This window comes from Varanus komodoensis, unplaced genomic scaffold (assembly GCF_004798865.1).
Source record: "Varanus komodoensis strain SLA01 unplaced genomic scaffold, ASM479886v1 scaffold64, whole genome shotgun sequence".
Lineage (NCBI taxonomy): Eukaryota > Metazoa > Chordata > Lepidosauria > Squamata > Varanidae > Varanus > Varanus komodoensis.
Window position 1 is genome coordinate 1,397,627 of NW_025336273.1, and position 13,484 is coordinate 1,411,110.

The 13,484-nt window shown below is 53.4% G+C and overlaps 1 protein-coding gene across 1 annotated transcript in view; it reads right to left on the reverse strand.

The window, feature by feature from the left end:
• Positions 1-13,484, reverse strand: part of CUNH8orf74 (chromosome unknown C8orf74 homolog) — a 39,051-nt gene that overhangs the window by 6,108 nt on the left and 19,459 nt on the right. The window lies entirely within an intron of this gene.

The window sequence follows — 13,484 nt, forward strand, 5'->3', positions numbered from 1 at the left end:
TCCAGGCCAACTCCAGCGAGGCCAGCCCTGTGCATCATCTTGTAAAGTGCAGGGTCTCTGTCCCTGAGGAGCTTACAGTCGAAACTCAACAGAAAGAGGCAATGGAGGAGGCATATGTATGAAGGGGCACCATAACCAGAAGAAGGATAGGTTATCATCTCAGTTACAGGTGCTCGGGACTCCATCTCCCGTTCCAGGAAGGTGGGAGATCAAAGCACTTCCCAAAAGAGAGCAGGGCAGAGTTGGGCAATGCAGGATCAGGCCCACAGTGCACCGGGGGAGGGGGGCGCTCCCGTTCCTCTGCTGGCATGGCAAAGGTGTGCAGCGGAGCGTCTGAGGGGAGGGGGCTGGCGCTCGGAGGATCTGGGTTCTGGTCCCGCTCAGCCCCAGAGCTGACGGGGTGACCTTGGGCCCATCACGGCCCGGCCTGGCCCGACCTACCTCACAGGGTTGTTGTCTCGAGGATGAAATGGCAGCAGGCTGGGGTAGTGCTTCTCTTCCTCTCCCTGCACCATCCCATAAAGAATAAGATTTGAAAGGAAGTTGTGTACATTGCCTTGAGTTCCTTGGAGGGAATAATGCCCTCCAGAAGCAGGAGCAAGAGGCCTCGGGTGGCGTTCAAGGCCTTTTGAAACGTCGGGGTGCCTGCGATTCCCCTCTTCCCTCTGCTTGTTTTAAACCCCTCTCTCATGTCCCCCCACTCGCCTTGTGCAGCCCCCAGTCTGTGCATAGGGGACCACGCAGCTCCAGACCACTAGGCCTGCTGGTCCTGCTGCAGACTGAGGTCTCCTTTGCCGAAGAGCCCACTCATGTACGTTCAACTGGGTTTATGCTCCACGCATGCAGACTGGGGGACTTAGGAAAATGGAGGGCACGGACGGAGCATACGGGACGCAGGTCCATTGGGGCGGACGCTGGAGCATCGAGGTGACTCTGGGACGGGGCCAGCAGCCCAAACAGGTCTCCTTTCTCAGGGACTGGGTTCCTCACAAGAGGAGGAGAAGGCCAAACAAAATGCAGAATAACAACAACAACACAACTCACAGTTCGGCACTGAGCATGGGTTGAAAGCAGGCGGTCTCCCTGGTTAAACATGGGTTGCTGTGGTCCTAAGCAAGTGACGGACCCTTCCCAGTGCACCGCCCAACAGTAAAACCTGGCTTCTCTTCATGGGTTGCTGAGAGTTAACTAGCTCATTCGCTATGCTTGCTAACCGTGGCTTGTTAATGCGCCTGGGTTCAGACAGCACGATAACCCAGAGCTGCACAACAGCTCGACCCAGTGCTGCCTGGAAGAAGATGCCTTCCACGGACCCCCTCCTGCAGCGACTCTTTCCGCCATTACTGCTCACCATTTCTGGTAGTCCCCATTGCCTCTCTCGCCGCTGCTGCCGCCTGGCTTGCCTGACCAGCAAAGGCTCAGGAGCAAGCAGCCATCTGCCACTCTCCCCAGCGAAGAGGCAAATTGCAAACGGGGAAAGGGAGGAACTTGCAGGGGACCCCTGCTGGGCGAGGGGCTCAGGACGCACCCACCAGCCCGAGACCTGCACCAAGACGGACATTTCCACAGCACAGATGGTGTCGCCACAGGGAGGCTGCCTTTTGGAGCCCGAGCACTGGAGAAACGTGCCAACCGGCATCCAGCGATAGTTATTCTCTGGGATCCCTAAAAGCAGAGCTCGTTAATTATCCAACCCCGTCACAATGTAAAGGCCTGGGTGGAGGGGAGCGTTGCCTTGTTCCTTTCAGCTTATTGGGTCAAGAGAGCGGTGCTACAACACCAGCAATAAATATGGAGGTTGGATTCTATCGTCCAGGCACGATGTTTGTGACAAAGAAAAAGTCTGAGAAAGGGCTGATGATGAGGAAGGTGTGCACAGCCCTTCTTTTAGGAGTTGAGAACATCTTGCACTCTTGCCTCTGAGCCTGTGAGCAGAGCTAATGTCTGGAGGGTTTAGAAACATAGACACAGAGCAAGTCAGAAGGGGTCTCCCGGGCCATCTAGTCTGACCCCCTTAGCCGGCTCCGCTCACGACATGCCCACCATGTGGACGTCCAGCCTGTCCTTGAACACCTGCACCGATGGGGCCTCAATGACCTCTCGTGGAAGCCCATTCCACACCCTCGGGGTCCTGACTGTCAGGAAGCGCTTCCTGGCTTTCAAATTGAACCTTGGCTCCCTGAGCTTGGCTCCGTTGGAGCGCGTCCTGCCTTCCTCTGCAGGGGACAACAGGTCTCTACCCACCTCCGTGTAACACCCCCTCACCTGGTCAGCAAGGTCTGTCTGTTCACACATAGAAACATAGAAACAGAGCAAGTCAGAAGGGGCCTCCCAGGCCATCTAGTTTGACCCCTGGTTCCAGCCGGCTCCGCTCACGACATGCCCACCATGTGCACGTCCAGCCTGTCCTTGAACACCTGCACCGATGGGGCCTCCACCACCTCCCAGGGAAGCCCATTCCACACCCTCGGGGTCCCAACTGTCAGGAAGCGCTTCCTGGCATCCAAATGGAACCTTGGCTCCCTGAGCTTGGCTCCGTTGGAATGTGTCCTGCCTTCCTCTGCAGGGGAGAACAGGCCTCTCCCCACCTCCGTGTGACACCCCCTCATACCTATACATTGTCAACAGATCCAACATATAGGCATTTTAAACTCCTAACCAAAAGCCATCCCTGAAGGCTTGGCAGGTATGCAGGTCACCTCCAAATATCTGATAGAAATAGTGGGGCCAAATTGCCGTGTAATAGAGAACTAGGCAGTAGCAACTATTTTAGGCAAATCGATTCCCTAAAATGGGCACTTTTAATGTTTTGTTTTGCAATAGACTATGAGGCAGTCTTCTTGAATATTTTTTGAGCATTATAATTTGCAAATACAGATTATACGAGAAGCTCAGAGTAGAAGCCAGCACACCAACCTCTCCTCCAACTTCACAGTCAAAATGACGTTTGAACAAAAAGGTCTTCGCCTGGCGCCGAAAAACAAATAACGACGGCGCCAGGCGGACCTCTCTGGGGAGCGCATTCCCTCCTTCCCCACAATTTTCTATCCCAAATCGCACCTTACACTGAACTTCTCACTGCTCTCTGGTTTTGTTCAAGGTTTTTGGTTTCTACAGCTGCGCACGTCAAGGATCTCCTCCCCACCTTAACAAATACCCCCTCGTTTTGGCTAGGGTGCTGTTGGCATTTACCACCTGAGTTTGCTGTTAGGGCAACTGGTGGATAAGTCTTTGAATAAACAAACAATGTTGGACGGAGCAACACATTAAATTCGGTTTAAGCTGTGCATTCCCAGCTGAGGTCAGAGATTGAGGGTTGCAAGCGCTCACAAGGCGGACTCAATGGGGCTGACTTTCGCCCGCCGTTTATCCCCAGCACCTGGGATTCCCCTGCCTCCAAAAACATAGAGTCTTTTTCTCGTTGAGGCCACCCTTTCCCTCTTAATGAAGTGCACCTTTGGAGAGCCGATGCTTGCGGATCATAAAAGAACAGCATGTTCTGCCAGAGCTGCAAGGCTGTGAATCTGGTTGCAAATGTACTGGCTCTTGTTCCATTTCTGAGCACAGGCCTAAGCGCTGATATTGTTGTGAGCCGCCCTGAGGTTTCGGCGAATGGGGCGGCATAAAAATGTTTTAATAAATGAAAAATAATAATAAAGACATGGGAGCTCAGAGCCCCCCATAGGTCAGGGTGGAGGGCACGGTGTTGGAGGAGGAGGAGGAGGGAGGAGGAGGGGGATCTTCTGCCACATCAACCAGCCCTTCCACAGGGCCACCACCAGAGGCCCTTGTCCAAGGATCTGCGCCATCTGAAGGGAGATGGGTGGCAATGCGGGGAAGGGCCTTCTCGGTGGTGGCGCCCTGCTGCTGGAATGCCCCCTCCAGGCGGCTTGTCTGCTGGACCTTCACTGCTGCCTTTCCAGCCGCAGGCAGATGTTGACCTGCTCTGTTGATCAGCCTATCAGCCACCATCCTGAGCAAGCACATGCGGACATTCCCAGAAGAGGAATGTCTTCTCGGAGGCCTTGAGGACGGCGCTGCGCCTCGTCCTCGCTCTTGACATCTCTCCGGGTCCCGCCTCCCTCCTGCTCGCACACTCCCAGGTGTGGCCTGCCTGTCCCACTGCTGCACACCTCACAGAGACAGCGAACCAGGAAGGGCCATCCCCCTCGCGAGGGCTCCAAGATTCGGAGCAGCTGTCCAGGCCCTCCAGCCAGGTCTGGGCATTTCCTCCCCTTCAGCAGCAGCAGGTGGGCTGAGCAAAGGGATCCTCCTTGCCTGTGCCCAGATCAGGGCTCTCCAAAATGCGTTGCCCACAGCTGGGAACCAGGAAGATGAATGCCAGCGAGCACCGCAGCAGAGTTCCTCTGCGAACAGGGGTTGCTGCGGGGAAAAGCCGAGCCCGCCAGCATCACTCGACTTGAAATGAGCCGGCCCTGCATCCCCACGAGCCCCGGCTCCAGCACAGCGCTGGTGGGAATTCAAGTGCAGCAGGGATGTGGGACGGGGTGGCAGGAATACCGAGTCCCTGGGCTGGGGGGCCTTGGGGAAGGGCGCCTGGCACACTAAGGCGGGCGGCTGTGCTCGGAATGGGCAGCCAGACTACCTGTGATGGGTCCCACAGGTGGTTGAGGGAGCCATCTTTCTGCCTCCCCGTCCTCCACCCACAGGTGTCCGACGGGACACGGGGCAGCACGGAGGTTCCCCCTTCCTCACCCTGCTGTCACGGGTGGCTGGCGGCCCTCCTTCTCGCAGATGAGCCACCTCGCAAGCTGTGGCGGGGCTGATCCGCACAGTCGCCGGTCTTGCACCCGCTGCCTCTGCCAAGATCCACACCCGTCCCGAGCCGCTCGGCTCTTCCCAGCCTGGGCCCCGTCGCTCAGCAGCAGCCCTGGGCAGGCAGGAGCCGCGCCGTGCGGTGCTCGGCCTCCTCTAGAGGAGCGGTGCGTGGCAACGCAAGGCCCTTCTGCCACGCTCCCTGCGCCAGCGGAAGATGCTCCTTCCCCACCACCTCCGCTGGCGCATCCTTGCCCCGTGCTCGCATGCATCATCCCAAGACTGCACAGAAGGCAACCGAGCAGGATGTTCCACGGAGCACTGCGAGACAGGATCCTGCTAACGGACATTTGCCAGGGGTTATGATTGACGATTGCTACCCTGCAACTGGGAACCGCAAGAATTAATGCCATTAATTCATTAATCCCACCCTGCCCACCTCCCCGCTCTTCTTCTTGCTCTTCCCCCTCCTCCTCCAGGGCCTCTTGGCCCTGTGTTTTAAGCTCTCCCGATCATCCTGCTTTAAAATAAGCATCCATCAGATGCAACGCAGTGGCAGGTGGCAAAACTAAGTGGGGGATTCGAAAAAGCAAACGGTCCATCTGCTTGTGAGGAAAGCGTGGAACATTTACTAACAGTGCAGCCTGCGGGAGGGAAGTGAAAGGAGAGCAAAGCACACGCAAATTGGTCGGGATCAAAGGAGATCTAACCTCTGCCCAAGACCCTTCCAGGAGAAGAGGGGCATGCTTGACTAGATCCTTTCTGGAGAAGGGAAGCCGCCGGAAAAGATACATTTCCCTCCCCTGTGCCTTCTACTCTCTGTCGCTTTCTAAAGCTGGTGTTTGCTTTGGGGCTTTTTTGGGGGGCGGGGAGAGCTGTCAAGGGAATGCTACTGAGCCCTAAGCTGGCTGAGCCCCTCCTTGGGTGCCGTCCCGCCATGCAGCTGGTCCCAGGTCCCGCCAGCGGCTCCTTGGGCTCCTCCAAGACAGCTTTGGTTTCCAAAATAAGCCATCTCTCTCGCTTGCGAAGTCTTGATGCTTAGGCCAAAATGGATTCCTGTTTGTTTTCCCCCCAGCGAAGTTTTGCTTCTGGAGTTTAACTTCTGGCTGGCTTGGCTCTTTTGCAAGGCTTCAGTCAGCCGCTTTATCTTCTCATCCATTCATCGCTTGCCCAAATTGTCGATGGAGGCAGAAGGCGGGGTAGCTGGCGAGGCACGGAGACCAGCAGCCCCAGCAGCGATTCCCACCCTCGCCCCCCGCAACGAGTCCTCTCCAGCACGCGGGATGAAAACCGGCAAGAGGAGGTCCCAGCAAGCAAACGGAGGAGGGATTCAGCCACCCCACCTGCAGTTAGTGAGGGACATCATGGAACAAGGAGGCTGCATGATTGATCGACTGCTTGATTGATTTAAAACTTTTCCATACCGTCCTCTACCAGACCGTATCAGGACGGTCTTACAATAAAACAAGGTAAAGCACAGCTTCATCTTCTGTAAAACCCCAGTTAAAATAACAATTTAAACCTGAAAATATTAGGAAAACAAAAAAGATGTTGGCCTGGCACTGAAAAGAACAAAGTGTCAGTGCAAGGCAAACCTCTCTGGAGAATGTATTCCATAACCAGGGTGCCACCACTGAGAAGGCCCTTCTCCGGGTAGCCACTCTCCTGATCTCCTTCAAAGAGGGCTCTCGAAGAAGGACCGCCACTCCAGATCTTAAGGTGTGGGCAGGCACATAGGTTAGAGGTTCTTATGGTTGCATCCCACCCTTTTTCCTATCTAGGATCTCAAGTCACCTTACCTAATTCTCCTCCTCCTCTTTCTCTCAATCTTATCATCAGAACAACAACCCTGCAAGGTAGGTTGGGCTGAGAGTCTTGTGACTGGTCCAAAGTCACCCCATGAGCTTCAGGGCTGAGTGGGGACTCGAACCCAAATCACCTGAGTCCCAGACCTGCGCCTTACATCCCGCTGGTTCTCCTGCAGAGGCATGAAGGGCCCTGCCAGCAGAGTCTTGTCCCACTGAGGTATCCCAGCCAGCTCAGGGTCCCTGGGACCCATCGGACTCCTTCCCTGCGACAGCAGAGGAGTAGCATCCATCTCGGCGTCTGGGGGCATGCACCATCACCCTGCCACATTCCAGCTGGATGCACAGGTGGGTGACTTCCCAAAAAACCCATTTCTCATCGGAAGAAATGAGGAAACGAGCAGCTAGGGTTCTGGCCCGATGGCTGATTCCACAAGCTGCGTGCGCAACGACGCTCAGAAATGCTTCCCTATTGCGCATGAGCTGGAAATGGAGAGAGACAGGACTCCGACCTCAGAACATACAGAGGTCACCACCTTACTGATTAACACAAGGACCCGCAGCACGTTAATCGTGTTTAAATCCTGTTGCAAAAACAAGCCTGCAAGTGCAAGCATTTAATCTTCCTGGGATGGAAGGGGGAAAGGCAGCTGCATCCTTCTGCTGCTCACATTGGACAATCCTGCCCTCTAGAGCAACAGACCTTGCCGACTTCGTAATTTGGGAGTTAGGAGCGAAATACCCAGGAGCCGGGTCTGGAATTGGTCTCAGCCCAGCTCCCTCCACTGTTCTCATTCCGTGCCATCAAGTTGTCTCCAATGTATGGGAACCCGTGAACAAAAGCGACTTGGGCCCTGCCCTGGACGGGGTTGCACTCCCTCTGAAGGACGGGATCCGCAGCTTGGGAATGCTCCTCGACCCGGAGCTGTCCCTGGAAGCCCAGGTGACGGCGGTGGCGAGGAGCACTTTCCATCAGCTCCGGCTGATCTATCAGCTGCGCCCCTACCTGGAGGACGACTGCCTGGCAACGGTGACACACGCGCTGGTTATCTCCCGTTTGGACTACTGTAACGCGCTCTACGTGGGGCTGCCCTTGAAGATGGTCCGGATACTTCAGAGGGTGCAAAATAGAGCTGCCAGGTTGCTGACGGGGACTGGACATTATTCTCACATAACCCCAGTCCTCTTTCAGCTCCATTGGCTTCCCATCGAAGTCCGGGCTCAATTCAAGGTGCTGGTTATTGCCTATAAAGCCCTAAACGGCTTGGGGCCAGGATACCTAAAGGAACGCCTGCGTCCATATTTGGCCTCCCGTCCTCTGAGATCGGCAGCAGAGGCCCTCCTCTGGGAACCCTCTTTGAAAGAGGTCAGGAGACAGAGCACTCGGAGGAGGGCCTTCTCTGTGGTGGCGCCCCGACTATGGAATGTGCTCCCCAGAGAGGTCCGCCTGGTGCCATCATTATATGTTTTCAGCACCAGGTCAAGACAATATTTTAACATAATGTAATTTTAATTGCATTAGATTTATTTAATTTATTTTAAATAGATTAGTTTTGTGCTCAGTTGTGGAATAGTTAATTTATTTTATTTAGGATTTAAAATAATATTGTAAGCTGTCCAGAGATGACAGTGATGGATGGCCCACAAAATTTCTAAATAAATAAATAAATGCCCCCCCCCCCCCAAATGTCCCATCCAGACACCCCTTTCAAATCCAGGGCTTCAGCCTCCTTGATGGAGTCTGTCCATCTCATATTGGGGCTTCCGTTTCTTCTGCCTTCAACTTTCTTGAGCACGATTGTCTTCGCCGGGGCATCTTGCCTTCTCATGATGTGCCCAAAAGAGACAGCCCCGGTTTTCTCATTTTCTGCCTCCAGGGAATGCTCGGCTTGATTTGATCCAGAGTCCACTCGTTCGTCCTTCTGTTGGCCGAGGGTGTTTGCAACGCTTTCCTCCAGCACCAGGTTCTGAACACCATCCAGTTGCTTCCGGGCAGCTTCCGTCGCTCTCCAGCATCCACAGCCACCCAAGAGATCGGGAACAGTCTCTCCGGGCTATGAGTAGCCTTTATGTGCTTAGTTCTTGCTGAGTCCTTGAAATCAGGGAAGGCATTCCCACTGCACTCCAGGAGGGCATGTGGCCGAAGAGTTTGACCCACTGTCCTGATGATCATAGAATCGTAGAACAGTAGAGCTGGAAGGGGCCATGAAGGCCATCAAGTCCACCCCTCCACTGTTGCAGGACACCAGTTCACACCATCCCACTCAGAGGGCTGCCCAGTTTCTTGTTGAATGTCTCCAGTGTGGGAGAGCCCCCCACCTCTCCAGGCAGCTGGTCCCACTGCTGTGTTGCTCTGAGAGCAAGGAAGCTTTTCCTGATGTCCAGCCTGAATCTGGGTTGTTGCAGCTTGAATTGTTTATTCCCTGTCCTGCACTCCGGCATCAGCAAGCAGAGATCTTGGCCGTCCTCTTTGTGGCAGCCTCTGAGGTGCTTATAGAGGGACATCATGTTCCCCTCAGCCTTCTCTCAAGGCTGAACCTGCCCAGTTCTCTCAGACTCTCCCCACAGGGCAGTGTTTCCAAACCCTGGATCCTTCTTGTTTCCCTCCGCTGGATCCTTTCTAATTTCCCTGCATCTCTCTTAAATCTTGGTGCCCAGAACTGGACACAATATTCCAGGTGAGGCCTGACTAGTGGGGAATATAGAGGAACTACTACTGGAAAAGAACCAGTGGAGTGTCTGGGACCACTGGGGCCCAGAAGATCCGGATTCTAATTCCCACTCAGCCGTGACTTTGGGCCAAGCCTGACTCTCAGCCCAGCCTACCTCACAGGGTTGTTATTCTGAGGATAAGATGGAGAAGTGAATAATCTTATAAGCTGCTTTGGGTACCTCGGAAGAAGGACAAAGGCGGGGTTTAAACGCCATGCAATAAACGTGTTCTCGCCGTTCTTCCCCCGTAGGGGAAAATGTGAAGGGGCAGAGTTTGCAAAGGGTTGTGTCTGAGCAAAGTCCTTGCAGGACAAATTGGAGAGCGCTGTGGGCAAGATCCGACGCATGGCCCTGGGAAAGACGGGCCCCAAACCTACACACATTCCTGTGGCCCAGCTCTTTGCATGTTATCGTTCTCATTACTGCAGACAGATATAATTACCAGGAACAATGATCATTACCTTGCATTTATATCTCATCATTTTTCATCTTGCCAGGAACTCAGGGAGGCTAGCTAGCTCTCTGCCCCATTTCATCCTGATAACCACCACCCTATGAGGTAGGACCCAAGTCACCCTAACCCTAACCCCCGACGAGGGGCTAGAACCCGATCTCCCGACCCCCAGTGCAATACTGTTCATCTTCTCCTTTCCTTCCGGATCTTGATCAGACAAATCCGTGCAGGAATAGATCTCTCCCTGGCTATTAGTCACGGTGCTGAAACGGAGCTCCTGTTCCAGTTGCTCCCACGGCCTGGAGGTGAGATAAGGAGAAGCATCTTGCCAGCAATCAAAGCGAATCCTTGCTTGAATCCAGGCAGGCCCTTCCGGCATTCTCAGGACCAGAGCCTTCGTCTCACAGCAGGATGAGGCCAGCTAATCTTTTGACGTTCCATCAGCTTGCTTGGGAGGCACCAGGCCCAGACCGTCTAGAAGACGGTCCGGCCATTGTGACTGGTGCAGAATTGGGCTGCTCGGCTGGTGACTGGTACTGCCAGAGCGACCCACAGAACACCCATTCTGGAAGAATTTCACTGGCTACCAGTTGTGGCCTGGGTCCAATTCAAGGTGCTTGTCTTAGGCAGGACGTGCTCCAATGGGGCCAAGCTCAGGGAACCAAGGATCCATTTTGGTGCCAGGAAGTACTTCCTGACAGTCAGGACCCCGAGGGTGTGGAATGGGCTTCCCTGGGAGGTGGTTGAGGCCCCATCGGTGCAGGTGTTCAAGGATAGGCTGGATGTGCACATGGTGGGCATGTCGTGAGTGGAGCCAGAGGTCAGACTAGATGGCCCGGGAGACCCCTTCTGACATGCTCTGTTTCTGTGTCTTGACATATGAAGCCCTAAATGGCTTGGGGCCTGGCTATCTAAAGGACCGCCTGCACGCATGTACACCTACCCGCCCCCTTGGATCAGCGCAGGGGGCCCTTCTGTGAGAACCACCCCTCAGGGAGATGAGGGGGTGGCAACCAGGCGAAGGGCCTTTTCTGCTGCCTCCCCCACATCTCTGGAACGCCCCCCTAGGGAAATTCGCCTGGCGCTGCCTCTGTTTTCCTTTCGGAGCCAGGCAAAAACATACCTTTTTAGGATTTTTTTTAACATTTAGCCTGCATGCTGTGGCCCTTTTAATTGCTTTTATAGATGTTTAATTCATTATGCTTTAATCAGTTTTTAATGTGTTTTTATTCTGTTAGTATGTTATCATGCATTGTAAGCCGCTTAGGAAAAAGGCCTTGGCAATTACAAGTGGCCCTATAACTGCCTGTAAGTAAATGAATAAATACAAACTTTATGAGCTGGCTTGGGGGTCCCAGAAACACAACAGCTGGCCTGGCACATGGGCGATGCCTTTCTCATCGCCCGGAGATGTCGCTGAAATGGGATCCTGAAGCAACAGCCAGACACCACTGCGCACTGCAGGGATCCATGTGAGAAACACCCAGAGTTGTGCCGGGCAGAACGCTGTGCAGTCCTGAGGCTCGGGCAAAGGACGGGGTAGAAATGTTTTAAGTAAATCAATCAATGTTTTTCAAATGCAGCCGGCTGCAGGCCCTTTTTCCGTCTCAACATGCATCTGGGCACAACTTTAAGTGATGCAAAGAGAATAGTGTGGGGCACGGAAGAGTTTGTGTGTAAACATGTGTGAGGCAAACACTGCGCACTGTAAATAGCAGGTGATGGGACACTGGCAGGATGGCCTCCGCCCAGGCATCTTCCGAAGCACCAGAAGATTGTATCAGGTTAGACTCTGGCGGATTTTAGCAGGCGCTGCTGTGTGGGTGGGATCGCATCATGTCACCCCGCAAAGAGAGGCACAGCAGCAAACCGGGGCACCGGAAAATCGCCTTCCAGCACTGATGGGCCCGCACCGCTGCGATCCACGTCTTGGAAGCCGTGCTGCCTTTTATTTCAGCTCCAATAAAGGCACCCCAGATTAGGCACTTGGCATGCCCCGGACACCCAGCCTGCAAAACTGTCAAGCTGGGAGGCAGCACATCTCTGGCAGGCTCTCCCGGCCCCTCCAGCCGCATCCGTGCTTAGCAAACAGAGCCACGCCTGGATGGTGCGAAGTGACGGTATTATCCCATAAGCAAACAGCCCTGGCATGATTAGCTCTAATTTGCTTTTTGGCAGCCGCATGAGGGCCCGAGCGCGGAGGTCAGGCGGGGAACAAGGGAAGCAGGGGGAGAGAAAATGCAACAGATTTCGGATTTGGAGGCCAGGGCGAAGTTTGTTTATGGGGAGGCAGGCACCTCAAGGCAGTTGGAAAAAAGCTTGCGCAGATCACAAGCGCATGCATGTTCCATGCTGAGGCCAGAGTATGGTCTGATGGCACATCAGGCATCTGCCCTGTCGAAGCTAAGCAGGTCTGAGTCTGGCTGGAGCTTGGAGGAGAGACCACATGTAGCCACTTTGAGACCCGCCGTGGGGGAAAGCTGGGATATAAATATATTTCCTAGTGCTGATTAGTGGACCGCTCATTCTGGCCTCAACGATGATCTTTAGGGTGGCTGTCTGGTTGTGGCTCTTGCACCATGGTGGGTGGTGCTTTCTGGGTTTTGATGACGCAACAATCATGGTACCAAAAGACTTGGGGCAGACGCCTTCTCCAGGTGCCCTCCCTGAAGGAGATTAGGAGGGTGGCTACCTGGAGAAGGGCCTTCTCTGTGGTGGCACCCCAATAGTGGAATTTGCTCCCCAGAGAGGTTCACTTGGTGCCATCACTTCGTTCTTTTCAGCGCCAAGCCAAAAACTTTTTATTTTCCCAATGTTTTAAGACCTGTTTTAATTGGGGTTTTATTATTAGTTAAATTTTAGGACTGTGTGTTTTTTTTTAAATACATTTTGTATTGTTAAACTGTCCCGAGACTTCGGTAATAGGACGGTCTACAAAAATTTTAAATAAACAAAAAAATTAATAAAACTATAGAACAGACTTGATGCTTTTCTGTTCATGGTTCCAAAAACCAGGCTGAAATACCATGATGGGGTTTGGGCAACCTGACAAACCAGGAGTGGTAAGAAACCTTCATGGCCTGTCCTGCGTTGTGAACCTGCTCAACAGAAGAGCTACCTTCAGCCCTGGAAGGTGCCAATCCTGTAACTTTTGCAGCTGTGAAGAAGGAATTTTGCTGGGTGACGTTTCTTCCACTGGGACAAATCCCCATTTCTGTTCAGAGTTTAAAAGGGCCCCTGATTCCCACTGTGTCTGATCACGGAACACTTTGGACCATTCACAGTCTTTTTCGGAGTGAGCTAATCGACTTAGGTCAGGGCTATACCACTTCTGACAGGAGGCAAACCTAATTCCGCGCTTCTGCATTAAAAAAAGGAGACATCTCTGATCATAGAAATCCAGTCTGTCAGGGAGAAGGTTTACCTATGCATAACACCTTCAAGAGCAGGAGTTCTAGTTGCGTGATTTTGCAATTGATTTTTGCGCGTCAGCTGTTGCGCAGTATAAAAATGAAATAAATAAATAGATTGGATTGATTGATTGATTGATTGATTGGAGGAGTTATCACTGCAGTGGGCCCTGATCTGCTCTCCGAAGTGGAATAAAACAGATGGAGGTACAAAATCTCAGAATGGGATATAGCAAGCCCAATTTTTCTTTCCCTCCACTTTTCTTTTGCTTTTTCTTTTTGCAAATGTCCTGGAGAAAGAGCCATTGGATTTGCAATCCTTCAGGC